The following is a 13115-nucleotide window of genomic DNA, read 5'->3' as shown; positions in this document are numbered from 1 at the left end:
AAGGCTCTCTGTTAGGCAAAATGAACGTTTCTTTATTATTTAAACTGGGTTGAACTGGTTTCCTAAAACTTGGAGCCTAAAACATCCTAAAACAATCATTTAGTTCCAAACGGACACCACCATATTTTCATCCAACACATATCCTTTGAGTGCTAATATGTTCCCAGCCTGTGGTAGGCACTAAGAACACAGCAGGGACCAAGACAAAGTCCCCGTTTTTACGTACTTATACTTTAGTAAAAGCAACAGGTCAAACTTATAAATTAAACAGATGGGTGATGCAATGTTATAGACAGCATTACATCTCGAACAGCTGTGTTATTACCCCAGAACATCAAACCACATTCATTCATGCCAAATCCTAGGTTAATTATAGTAAAGTGTCTACCATCGTAACATGAATTCTCGGTCTGTATTTCATGTGAAAAAGAAAATATCTGGGAATAGGCCAAAAATTACTAGCAGGTATTGGGAGCTACCAAGTCACAATACGATTATTATAAAACTTGGCTGCAGGGGTGCCTGGGTGGCTCAGTTGGTTAAGCGTCCGACTTCGGCTCAGGTCATGATCTCACAGTCTGTGAGTTCGAGCCCCGCGTCGGGCTCTGTGCTGACAGCTCAGAGCCTGGAGCCCATTTCAGATTCTGTGTCTCCCTCTCTCTCTGCCCCTCCCCTGTTCATACTCTGTCTCTCTCTGTCTCAAAAATAAATAAACGTTAAAAAAAAAAAATTAAAAAAACTTGGCTGCAAAGTTGTCCTACAACTTTGCTGGTACTTCAACAGCTGGTGGTTGTGTAAAAATGTGGAGCAATAGAAAGATGTTTCCTGAACTTTTCTGGTAACTTTTTTGTATTCTCAAATGATTCTTGATATCATTTTGACTCTATTTGCTGTCATTCATAATAGTCAAAATGTCAGACCGGTGTTAACACTGGTAAGAACACCTTCATTGGGGCACCTGATTGGCTCAGTCAGTCAGGCACCTGACGCAGATTTCAGCTCAGGTCGTGATCATAAGGTTCATGGGATCAAGCCCCGAATCGGGCTCTGCGCTGACATTGCGGAGCCTGCTTGGGATTCTCTCCCTCTCTGAAATCCCCTACTTGCGCGCCTGCTCTCTCTCCCTTTCTCTCTCTCTCAAAATAAATAAACATTAAAACAAAAAAACAAAAAAAACCTTCATTTACTCAAAGGTCTTTTAAGAAACTGAGTCCAACAATTTTACATACCTGTAAAACCATTAACAACGCTAGCACCCCTGAAAATAGAGTGTCAAAAAGGAAGTTCCAAATAAAACCTTAAAAACCTTGAGATTTCCTATTATCTACCAACTGCATGGGTCAACATCTGAGTTACTCATGTTCTCTTTGGTACTACCTTGGCGTAAGCCTCGGTTTTACTTTTCAGGTATCTGGCACTCAAGGTATGTCAACAATAGGAATCTGATCAGCTGACTTGGGAATCAATTTCAGACCATCTGAATAGAAATTCAAAAAGGAAAAAAGAACAACTTCTACATCAAGGGGACATCGTAAACATACCTTTGGTGTGCTTATGTAAAATAATTCAAAACCATTAGAGAAAGAGAAAACTATTATAACAAGGTCTAAAGAAACTTAAACTGGAATTATCAACAGAAACTCGTGACTTTTTGAAAGGGTAATTCTGTGGACTCAAGTAGCTTCTTATCTGGTATCATCCTGTCTATCTTTAGTCATTATGTGGGACAATCTCACATGCACCCCATGTCCAGATTTTTATCTCTGATACTGGTCTTCTCAAAAAGGAGTCAGTGCTCCCTGAAAATCAGCTGGTTACAATTTAGGGACAGGAAACCGCAAGTTGTGCCTACTGTCAAAAAGCAAAGACACGTGGCACCTGGGTGGCTCAGTCAGTCATGATTTCAGCTCAGGCCATGATCCCAGAACTGTGGGATCAAGCCCGGCATCAGGCTCTGCGCTGAGCATGGAGCCTGCTTAAGATTCATATCCTCCCTCTCTCTCTCTCTCTCTCCCTCCCTTCCTCCCTCCCTCTCTCTCTCTCTCTCCCTCCCTCTCTCTCTCCCCCGCCCCTGACCCTCTCGCCTGCTCATGCACACTGTCTGTACAAATAAAAATGTAAATTAAACTTTAAAAAATTAAAGACGCTTTCAGGAAGGAATGTCTTTAGAAAGGATTAAAAAAAACCAACCAGCTGAAGGAAGAGCATCTAATAATGCCAAATCGAAAACAATAATTATAGTTCATTAGAACCAACTGAGGATGAAAGGCATCCTAAGAATAAAATGATGACTAAAACCAAATACACTGCTATAGAATGTGTTAGAGAAAGCACACAACTTCCGATGTGAGTTTGGATTTCACCCAACTGGGGGCCCAGGGGAGGGGGGTGTTAAAAGAAAGTTTAAACGCTCTGACTTGTATAATACTTTCTCCTCACTTGATAATTCAAATGGTTATTATGGTAATAATAAGGGGTATTTGTTGTGTTTACCAAGATGCCACAATTTCTTTTTTAAGACAAAAAGCCTAGACTTCTGAGTTAAGGGCTCAAGTGTATAAAACTTAGCAGTAGAGAAGACTGTAGGAATAGACTTCAAACCAGCCTAAAACTTAAACCACTGGAGAGCAGGACTTTTAGGAAACAAACCTGGAATTCACACCCGCAGGAATACAGAGTCCGGTTACTTGTACTTGCTGGGCAGGCACTCACAAGCCAGTCTCCAGAAAAGTCAAAAAGAAGAAAATATTAAAGCCCCATGATAATGAAAGCCTCCTCAAGCACCCTGTGGGATCTTCACTCTAGTCAGGCAGTATCATCCACACAGCACATCTTAGGGGGACTGAGGCAAGGGCATATTGCCATCTAGCAGACACAGCAAGGTGGGCACTCAACTGAAGGCAGGAAAACAAGTTCTTTACCTTCACTGAAGAGATGTGTGTCCTTTGTGACTACTAGCCTCTTCTGTCAGGCACCAGTTTGTTATCACCAGCACCATATGCAGCATATTGCCTCATCAGCCTTAGTCTCAGCCTCCAGCAGCAAGAGCAACCTTGCCTCTAGCTCCCAACCCACAAGCAACATGTATGTAACACAATACAGACCCTCCACACTATGCCCTATAAAGAAGATAAACCAAGGGCAACAAGTTCTTAAATAAGCCGTTGCCAGTACCTGGCTCCTTAAATGACCCACCTCACCTAAGCTGGACCACAGCTGTATCTGTCTAGAATCCATACCCTGCCAAGCTCCTGAACCCTGACCAGAACAGAGGAGACACTGTCACTCAGTCCTGCCTTCAGCCTTACAGAGCACTCACATGTCACTGCCTAAAAGAGGTATCCTACTATTCATTGGCCTAGGCCAATTCCTGATCCTACTAGCCTGCCCTGCTTTGAGGTTACCTAGAAACAGTGCTGGGGTGGGGGAGGCAGACTTCAAACATCCATTTTTTTAATTTTTCTTTCTGTGTTAAACAAAAATATTACAGTTATGTAAAATCCGTATTTTTATCACTAAACACTATAATTCACAGGAGAGTTATTTTCAAAGAGAGAAGACACACAGTGATATTAACATGAGAATCCAAGACAAAAGATATACCAATAATGTCAAGATTACCCATGCTAATGACTGCTTTGCTATTTTCAACATTAAAGATGGATTATTAGGAGCATAAACAGCTAACTCTGCTCCCTCCTGAAATGCAACTAAAATGAGTTAAGGGGAAAACAAAGCATAAATCACAGAGAGACCAGCAGCAGAGACAAAAACAGATGACCCATGTTCAAATCCTGACTCACTCACTTATAGATAACTTTGGGCAAGTTATTTAACTTTTCCAAGGCTTAGTTTCTTAGCCCATATAATGAGAACACCAACACCTACTTGATAGATATTTGGAAAATTGGGTGAAAAAACATGTAAATATTTGGCATAGTGCCTGACATTTACTAAAATTCAAGAATTCGTAGCTGCTCACGCAGCAATTACTATTATCACTATTACTTCCTCACTAGCACATGAATAAAATTTGCCCAAAACATTCCAGAAGACAGAAACACATTAGGTGGCTTCTCAAATGGCTTAGAAGACTTAATAAATTAAGATGCTCTTGAAGGTCAAAATTTGAACATATATACACTAGAAGTAAAAACAAAAATCTTGTAGACAAACAAAAAACTTCCCTGAATACAGAACCAAATCCATCTTTAAAGGAACAGGAATATTTTTTTGCCTTACTTTGCTGAAGTCCACATCACTTCATAACTTATTTCAACGTTTCACTATTTATATCCTGGAGCAAGATCTACTGCATAAACTAAAACTCATCAGATAAAAGTCCTGCTGTTGGGTCTCAACAGAATAAAACACCAGCAAACTAGCTGCAAAATACCCACATTACACACATGCCAGAAAACCTACAGGAAGTTTTAAACATAAACCATATTCAACAATTCATATTTTTTTTAAGTTTATTTATTTTTGAGAAAGAGAGAAAAAGCAAGCATGAGCAGGGGAAAGGTGGGGGGCAGGGGGGAATTCCCACACAGGCTCTATGCTGTCAGCCAGCAGCCCGAGGCAGGGCTTGAGCCCTGAGATCATGACCTCAGCCAAAATCAAGAGTTGGACACCTAACCAACAGAGCCACGCAGGTGCCCTTCAACAATTCAAATTATTTTAAATGTGAACTGAAATCATTTTAAAAGCACTGAATCCAAAAGAGATTAATTTAAGAGGTAGAAAGAACATTGCCTTTGGAATCTGTCAGTTCTGAGCTCTGCCTTTTACTAACTGGTATGACTTTGGGCACAATACTAAACCTCCCAAGCTTCACTTTTCTTCTTACCTGTACAACAGGACACTACTAGTTATCTCATAGGGGGTTAGTGTGAGAATTAAATGAGATAATATGCCCAAAGAGCCCTGTAGGTGCTCCAAAACTGAGAACTGCTATAATTACGTTACTATTTTAAGAAATGCAATTTAGAGTTGCGTGTCTACAACTGACTCATTCACAATATCCTGGTTCCTCTAGTTAGCCCTCTCTGTACCTTAACTGTAAAAGTTCCTACCTTTTCAAAGGGAGGAAAACTCTGTTCTTCAAAAATAATAGTGTAGGGGAAGGGCCTGGGTGGCTCAGTCAGTAGAGTGTCCAACTTCGGCTCAGGTCGTGATCTTACGGTTCATGGGTCCGAGCCTGCTTAGGATTCCCTATCTCCCTCTCTCTACCCTCCCCAGCTAGAACTCTTGTCTTTCTCTCTCTCTCTCTCAAAAAAAAATAAACCTTAAAAAAAAATGATAATGTTAGGGGCACCTGGATGGATAAGGTGGAGCGTGCCACTCTTGATCTCAGGGTGGTAAATTCGAGCCCCATGCTGGGTGTAGAGACAACTTAAAATCTTAAAAAAAAAAAAAAGTTTTTTTAATGTATATTTACTTATTTTGAGAAAAACAGAGCATGAGCAGGGTAGCGGCAGAGAGACATAATCCCAAGCAGGCTCCATGCTGTTAGCGCAGAGCCCGATTTAGGGCTCAATCTCATGAACCATAAGGTCATAACCTCAGACAAAATCAAGAGTTGGATGACTGACTGAGACACACAGGTGCCCCGAAAAAAATTATTTTTCTTTTAAATTATAACCATTTTTCTTAGGTTTATTTTAAGAGAATGAGAGAGAGAGAGAACATAGGAGGGGCAAAGAAAGTAGGGGGGAGAGAGAGAGAATCCCAAGCAGGCTCCCACTGTCAATGTGGAGCCCAGGCTCGAACTCACAAACCACGAGATCATGACCTGAATGGAAATCAAGAGTCGGATGTTTAAACAACTGAGCCATCCAGCTGCCCCCCCCAAAAAGTTTTTAAATAACAATAATGTAAAGGCAACAAGAAGTCCCAAGTGTACCCTAAATACAGGGGACAAGAATTGGGTGAGCCATCATCACTCAGAGATCAGTGTAGCGTTGGCACTACAACCACTGGCAGTAGCAACCACTTCTTAACAAGCCTAATACAAGTACTCATCAAAGGGCAGACAAACTAGACAGATAAGAAAGTTCAACTGTCTGTGCCCATGATCAAATTCAGAAGCAAATATACAACCAATAAAACATGACAGCCCACTTTTTGTAACATGTTTAATAGTTTATTTTAGGGGCGCCTGGGTGGCGCAGTCGGTTAAGCATCCGACTTCAGCCAGGTCACGATCTCGCGGTCCGTGAGTTCGAGCCCCGTGTCAGGCTCTGGGCTGATGGCTCGGAGCCTGGAGCCTGTTTCTGATTCTGTGTCTCCCTCTCTCTCTGCCCCTCCCCCATTCATGCTCTGTCTCTCTCTGTCCCAAAAATAAATAAAAACGTTGAAAAAAAATTAAAAAAAAAATAGTTTATTTTACTATCTGCAGTTTTTTGTAGTTAGAGACACTAACCATTTTTAATTTCTTTACACATCTAGAAAAAAGAAAAAAGGCAGAGGTAAGGAGAAAGAAACCAAATATTCCTGTAGGGTGGCAAACTGGGAAGCATAGCATAGCTTCTAGGGAGAGTCAGGAAAAACTAGTATCTTCCAGAAGAATAATAGGACTATCACAACAAGAGTGGTATCTGTTCTTTCTATACCACTGATGCACACATTTCATAAATTCAGTCCTTGAGATTATTAGGAATTTTACTTATAAAATGTACTGACATCATTAAAAATATGCTAGTGAAGAACGTTTCTCAGATTCTGAGTTATTTTCTGCAGCCTCCCTTAGAAAGCATTTACTGAACACTACCTCATCTGCCAGGATGATCCTCCAACATATGTTGGATTTCTGCCCTCAGAGATCAGATCAGTATGCTGCTGGTGGGGGGGGGGGGGGTGTGAAGAGGAGGAGTCAAGTAAAAAAATCACTACCAGGAAGAGGAAACCCTAGACATTCTCGTTCCCATGCACAGGCTGGCCCTTAGATAACCTGGCTGCACAAGCACATATAGGCAAATATTTTGGTCATTGATTTGTTCAACAAATAAAGAGAGCCAAAGTAAACAGGCAGCTAAACAGTCCCAGCTCGGCCCTAATTCCCCTCGTGACTTCTGACAACTCACTTCCTGCACTGGCACTGGTTTCCTCAAAGACCAGGAGACCCTTTCCTCCCTTTAAATACAAGGGAACTGCCTCAGGCAGTGGCTCCACCCCGTCCTAATCAGAGGAGGTACTTAAAAAAAAAAAATTCTCAGGGACTTGGAGTCAATGGTGCTGGGAATTAATCACGGTGCTCTAGATTTTTTGGTAGTGTGACAGTCGTACCTCATTCCCTCCACTTCCCTGAAAAAACGGGAACTTACTATTCGTTCATTTACAAAGCCTCTTCTACGTAATTTACTCTACATTTGAGATAAAAACAAAAAACTCTATGTCAACACTAAATAAACCCCTGCTGAGGTTCAGAGTTCCTGATCTGGATGAATGAAAGGATCAGATGTGGAAAAAGTACAACCAAGGCCCTAAGACTGCACAGCTTAGAGTAGGTGAAACGAAGCGGGGGCCGAGCGCACCCGCGAGTGCAGAGTTTCAATGCCGTTCTGGATTCCTTAAAGAGGGTGCGATCTCCGTGCCGGAGGGGAAGGAAAAAGAGCCCAAGTCTCCTCGACCAGACAGCCGGCACTAGGACACCCGAGCTGGAGGAAAGACAGCGGGACGGATGGGAGCACCTGCGGGGAGCGGAAAGGCAGCGAGCCGGCCGGGAGAAACTGCGGGAAGCGGAACGGCTGCGGGAGAGCTCGGGCGGGGCTGGGAGACTCTAGGGGAGGCTCTGGAGAGGCCAGCACCAGGGAGGGGAGAGGGCGCGGGCCGAGGGCAGTCCCTGCAGAGCGGCGCGGAGTTGGGCGGCTCCAGCCTGGTAGAAGCCGACGGTGTCCGCTCAGAGGGTCGCGGGGTGGGCGGCTCTAGGGAAGGCTCTGGAGGGGCCGACACGGTGGAAGAGGAGGGCGCGCGCAAATGGACGGCTCTAGCAGAAGCTCTGGTGGGCCCGACACGAGCAACGGGAGAAAAGAATGTGGGCCGGGGGTCAACTCTGAGGGGCGCCGAGTGTGCGGCGCTAGAGGAGGCTCTGCTGGGACCTACGCCCGGGAGGGCGTCCTCTCGGAAGGGTGCGGTGCTGGGCGGCTCAAGGGGAAGCTCAGCAGGGACCGACGCTAGGGAAGGGGAGGGCGCGCAGAGCGGGGCAACTCTAGCAGAGGCTCTGCAAGGACCGACACTGGAGAGGGGCGGGACGCTAGCCGAGAGGGGGTCTTCTCGGAGGAGTACAGGGCTGAGCCCCAAGAGAGGCTCCAAAGGGACCAACTCCAGGGGATGGGGAGAAGAAGGGGCGCAGGCGGGTGGGTCCGGCTCGGGGTCGCCGGAACCAGACAGGGACATTTACCTGCGAACTATCGGGCCGCCGCCGCGGAGCACAGAAGCAGGGCGACAGAGCGCAAGGACGCCGCTGAGGCTCTCCGGCTGCAAATGCCCCACGCCTGCGTCCTGGCCGCCGTCCAACGTCACACCGCCGTGGCGCATGCGCCTGGCCGCGCGGGGCATGCCTGGAATGGTCTTGGGGGCCACGGCGGAGCCTGGGTATTCGCGGGGAGGGGAGAGGAGGAGAGGGGAGGAGAGCCGAGGGGAGGGCAGGGGAAAGGAGAGCTGGAGAGGGAGGGGAGGGGGCTGGGACATCCTCAGTTCTGCTGGAGTGAAGGGAGGCTTACTTTTCAACTGAAAAGGAACTGTTTGCACCCTGATCTTGCATCTAAATATAACCCTCCAATAAAAAGAGCCATGGCTCCTTAGAGAAATGAGTGGCTCTAGAGGTGGGGCAGGAAAAGTACAACCTAGAGTCTGGAGCTTGATGTAGCGCCAGAAGTAAGGAATGCTCAAAAAATAAACCGTGGAGGCGTGTCATAAGATACAGAAGTCAACCTGAAAGAGCTCTCCATGGCCAAATCTGGAACAATTTGAGCAGCAAAATAAGTTATACATAATTGGATTATAACTTACAGTGTAAAACAAGCCCTTCTTTTGTAAATAAATGATTAAATAAATTAATGGGAAGAAAAGTTTTTTTTTTCTGTAGAGGAATTCTAATTAATCATCCTCCATTATGAGGGGCTATTAATCTCCACCCACCCACCCCTCAATCTGCATAATGACTTCCTCCCAAAGAGTAAAGTGTGAGAAGGGGGAAAAATAACTTTACAGTGGAAAAACCTGACAAACGCTACTCAACCATGTGATCAAGGTTGACATCAACAGTGGCAGTAAGTCATGTTGGTAATATTTAACCCTGACATGATGTAATGAGAATGCCACTTTTCCTGTGCTCTTCCACCCCAGTGGAATGAGAAAAACATCAGGCAAATCCCTATTGAGGGATGTTCCACAAAATACTTCACCAGTATGCCTCAAAACTATGAAGGTCATTGAAAACAGGGAACGACTGAGAAACTGTCAGGTGCAGTGAGGGATCCTAGATGGAATTCTGGAACAGCAAAATTGACAGTGAAAAAATTGGTAAATTCCAAATAAAGTCTTGACTTTAATAATAATTACTAGTGATTTTTAGTTTTGAGAATTGTGCCATGGTTATGTGAGATGTAAGCATCATGGGAAACTGAATATACTAATTTTTCTCTGCAAATTTAAAATTATTTCAAAATAAAAATTTTATTTAAAAACAAAGAAGGCAATGGAGGGGAAAAAGAAATGTTAGTTATCTTTACTGAGAAACTTTTATGGTGCTTTTAAGCCCCTGTGGGGCCTCTAGGGTCAGGGTTGGGACACTTCCTGGAAAGTGGCCTGAGGGAATCTTGGGCAACTCTACTCCTGAAAGGTAAATACTGTGTAAACATTTATCAAGCTGTGCGCTTAAGATTTGTTTTCTTTTCTGTGATAAATAGCAAACATGTAACTGAGTTAATTTTTTTTTTAAAGATCAAATTGATTTTATTCGAGGATTCATGAATAGGGCAGCATCCTACCTAGCAAATAGAAAGGAACTCCAATGAGCTGTAGAAAAGGAAAGGTTTTTAAAGGTGGAAAGAGGACAGAACAGGAAAATTGTTAGCAAAGAATATATTGTTTCAGGCAAGGATGCCTTCCTAAGGGGATCTATCAAGCAGATTAACTCACTATGCTGACCAGGTAATTCCATATTGTATGGTTAAAGGTTACATTCCTGGGAGGTTGAAACTACACTTAGGTATTAAGTCTTGGTTTGGTAGTGTGGAATTTGGCACAAGTGACTCCCTTTGGGGACTGCTCTCTCATTTTTAACATCTGCATGTAAACGCTTTCTCTCACGCACACGTGCGCGCGCGCACACACACACATTTTTAAAATTTTAAAAATTGGAGGAAAGGCCTGTAGTTAATGGGCTTCAAAACTCCAAACTGAGATGGCAAGAGCTCCTGTCTTAACCTCGCTTCTCTCTGGGAAAAGAAATTCAGGGTGGGGAGTCCTGTGATGCTTTCCAATCTAATGTTTTGTAAAATAGTGTGACTTAGTCAACAAAGAGTTCAGAGATTGGAGTCTTCTAGAATTCTTCCTGGTCCCCACTACCCAAGAATAAGTCTGAGCAAATTACCTGACATCACTGAAATTCCTGACCATCTCTCAGTAAAGTGATATGGCTAGCCCTATCTTCTGTGTTAATCTTAGGTATCTTTCAAGGCTTGGAGTTGAAATGTCCCAAAATACACAAGCATTTTGTCTTTGAGCAATGGGGCTGTGGATGACTTATTTCTTCATACTTTTCTGTATTTTCCAAATTTTCTTCAATTAATCACTTGACTTTAAATCACTGAGACAACAGGAAAAAGGTAATAATTGAATCCAATTTGGTTTAAGTGGATGTTCTAGGAGCTGGAGCAGGAAGTGTCTCCTAGTAAGTTTTCTGGTTTAGTAAAATTGGCTGGCTTTCTTTCTTTCTTTCTTTCTTTCTTTCTTTCTTTCTTTCTTTCTTTCTTTTTTAATTTTCCAATCTCTTTAATCTGAATTCAGGTCAAAACAGTTCTCTTATGCTATTAATACACTATTCCACCATACATAGCAGAGCTCACAAGCACTCACCATCACCATGTTTTGTGCATGGTTACAAACACTTTATTCAATAAAGGTGAATTGAAAAATCACAGTGTGCCAGTCACTGGTGATACGAACAGCAACTTGCAGATCCTAATCAGCCTGGACTACTGGGACTCCATAAGTGGAAGCAGGAGGTAAATGAAAGTCTCCTCTGGAGTGTCCTGACATGCTCTCAAATCACCTAAGTCATTTTGACACCAGCATGACCAACTTGCTGCCACTAGGCCTGGTGCTGCATTTGATCTGAGGATGGTTGCAGGGCACTCTCACGAGGAGCAGTGCTCAGTAAAATTGGTTTTCTGTCCAAGTTTACTGACAAGAAAGTATAGGAGGAAAAAGGCCAACTGTGGAGGTAAGAATACCTGCTTTCCAGCCCCATATCTGCCAATACTGAATATGTGTCCTCCGGTCCAGAACTGAAAGAGGGCTTCAAGGAACCACGCTAGGACTCCATATTCATTGGTCGCCTTGCTCCATGGCTCCATAGAATTTGTGGTCCACAACTTGGTCAAACCAAATTATGTGCTCCCTTTTTTGCCCTGTTTACTAGTACTAAAATTGAAAAAAGAAAATGTTAAGTCTTTTGTGGTTAGAAAAGAAAATCTAAATAGGAAATGCGGATGCCTGGCTGGTTCAGTTGAAAGAGCATGGGACTATTAGTTTCAGGGTCATGAGTTCAAGCCTCAGAGATTGGGTGTAGAGATTACTAAAATACATACATACATAAGTACATTAACTTCAATAAAATAAATAAGACATGAAGTAATATGTCATGTCTCTCCATGCCACATCCCACTTTATTTGGAATGGAAATCTTCTAGTGAAAACAGACTTGACTTTTGGGTCAAGCTAAAGTGAAGTCCAGCCCAGGACTAGGAAGCTCTTTCACTCAGCTTGCTATACCTTTGCTCTACCTAGACAGAAATTCTGAAACGGTCTCTATTGGGTAGGAAACAAAGAGTTTTTGCATACTTAAATTTGACTTTATTTTGCCCTCAACATCTACTGAAAAGCCTTAGTTTTCTTCAGACAGTTGAGTCGCTTCTTTTGGGTTTTTGCCCACTATAAACATGAAACTGTCTATGCACACGAGAATGGGAAAGAGAGCTGTTACTGTCCCTGTTCATAGGCTATTTCTCACCACCTTTCCCTCTCCCTCCTCACACCTGCTCTGCCTATTTAAACCATTTACATTAAAGTGAGTCCCTCTCCTCCCTCATTCACCACGGCCTCTATTACTACTTCAGTTTGCTGTGTTGCTTGTTAAACACCTAATATCTATTTCATAGAAGTCTAAAGAGGGAATAGAAGACCAAAGTGTGTTTTTGGTCTGCCATCTTGAGTGAGAAGCTTCGGACCCTAATTGCTTTCTACATGCTCAACTGTCTGTAAATATCTGGTCAACCAATAGTATCCTTAAGTTGTTTTCCAGGACTATTCAGGATTCCTTCTTTTAAAAATACCTTTTCTTGGGGCACCTGGGTGGCCCAGTAGGTTGGGTGTCCGACTTCAGCTAGGTTATGACCTCATGTTTCTGAGTTCAACCCGCATCGGGCTCTGTGCTGACAGCTCTGAGCCCTGAGCCTGCTTTAGATTCTGTGTCTCCCTCTTTGCCCTCCCCCACTCACATTTTTTTCTCTCTCTCTCTCTCAAAAATAAACATTAAAAAAATAATAAAAATAAAAAATAAAATAAAATAAAAATAACTTTTCTAGCCTGGCTGGCTCAGTTGGTAAAGCATACAACTCTTGATTTCAGGGTCCTGAGTTCAAAGCCCATGGTAGGCATGGAGGCTACTTAAAGTAATAATAAAATTATTAATAAAAAACAAAATAAATAATAATAATAATACATTAAAAACACATTTTCTTTTACCTTAACAGGGTTTGGAAGGGAAGAGTAGATCCCTATGTTTAATCCAATATGCTGAACCAAAACAGTTTTGCACTCTTAAAAACTTTGCCTCCAGCTAGATAGTAAAGGGAAAAAAGTGCTGTTCGCCTATTAACTCCTCAAGT

General features: G+C 43.0%; 1 protein-coding gene across 2 annotated transcripts in view; it reads right to left on the bottom strand.

Moving 5' to 3' along the window:
* PLEKHB2 (pleckstrin homology domain containing B2) overlaps nucleotides 1-8512 on the bottom strand; it is a 42850-nt gene extending 34338 nt beyond the window's left edge. For both annotated transcript variants that reach the window (XM_027056090.2, XM_027056091.2), the window contains exon 1: nucleotides 8402-8512. The gene's annotated coding sequence lies outside the window, so the exon portion shown is untranslated. The remainder of the gene's footprint in view (nucleotides 1-8401) is intronic.
* Nucleotides 8513-13115: the final 4603 nt, after the last annotated feature.

This window comes from Acinonyx jubatus, chromosome C1 (genome assembly GCF_027475565.1).
Source record: "Acinonyx jubatus isolate Ajub_Pintada_27869175 chromosome C1, VMU_Ajub_asm_v1.0, whole genome shotgun sequence".
Lineage (NCBI taxonomy): Eukaryota > Metazoa > Chordata > Mammalia > Carnivora > Felidae > Acinonyx > Acinonyx jubatus.
This window is presented reverse-complemented; position numbering and strand designations above follow the sequence as displayed.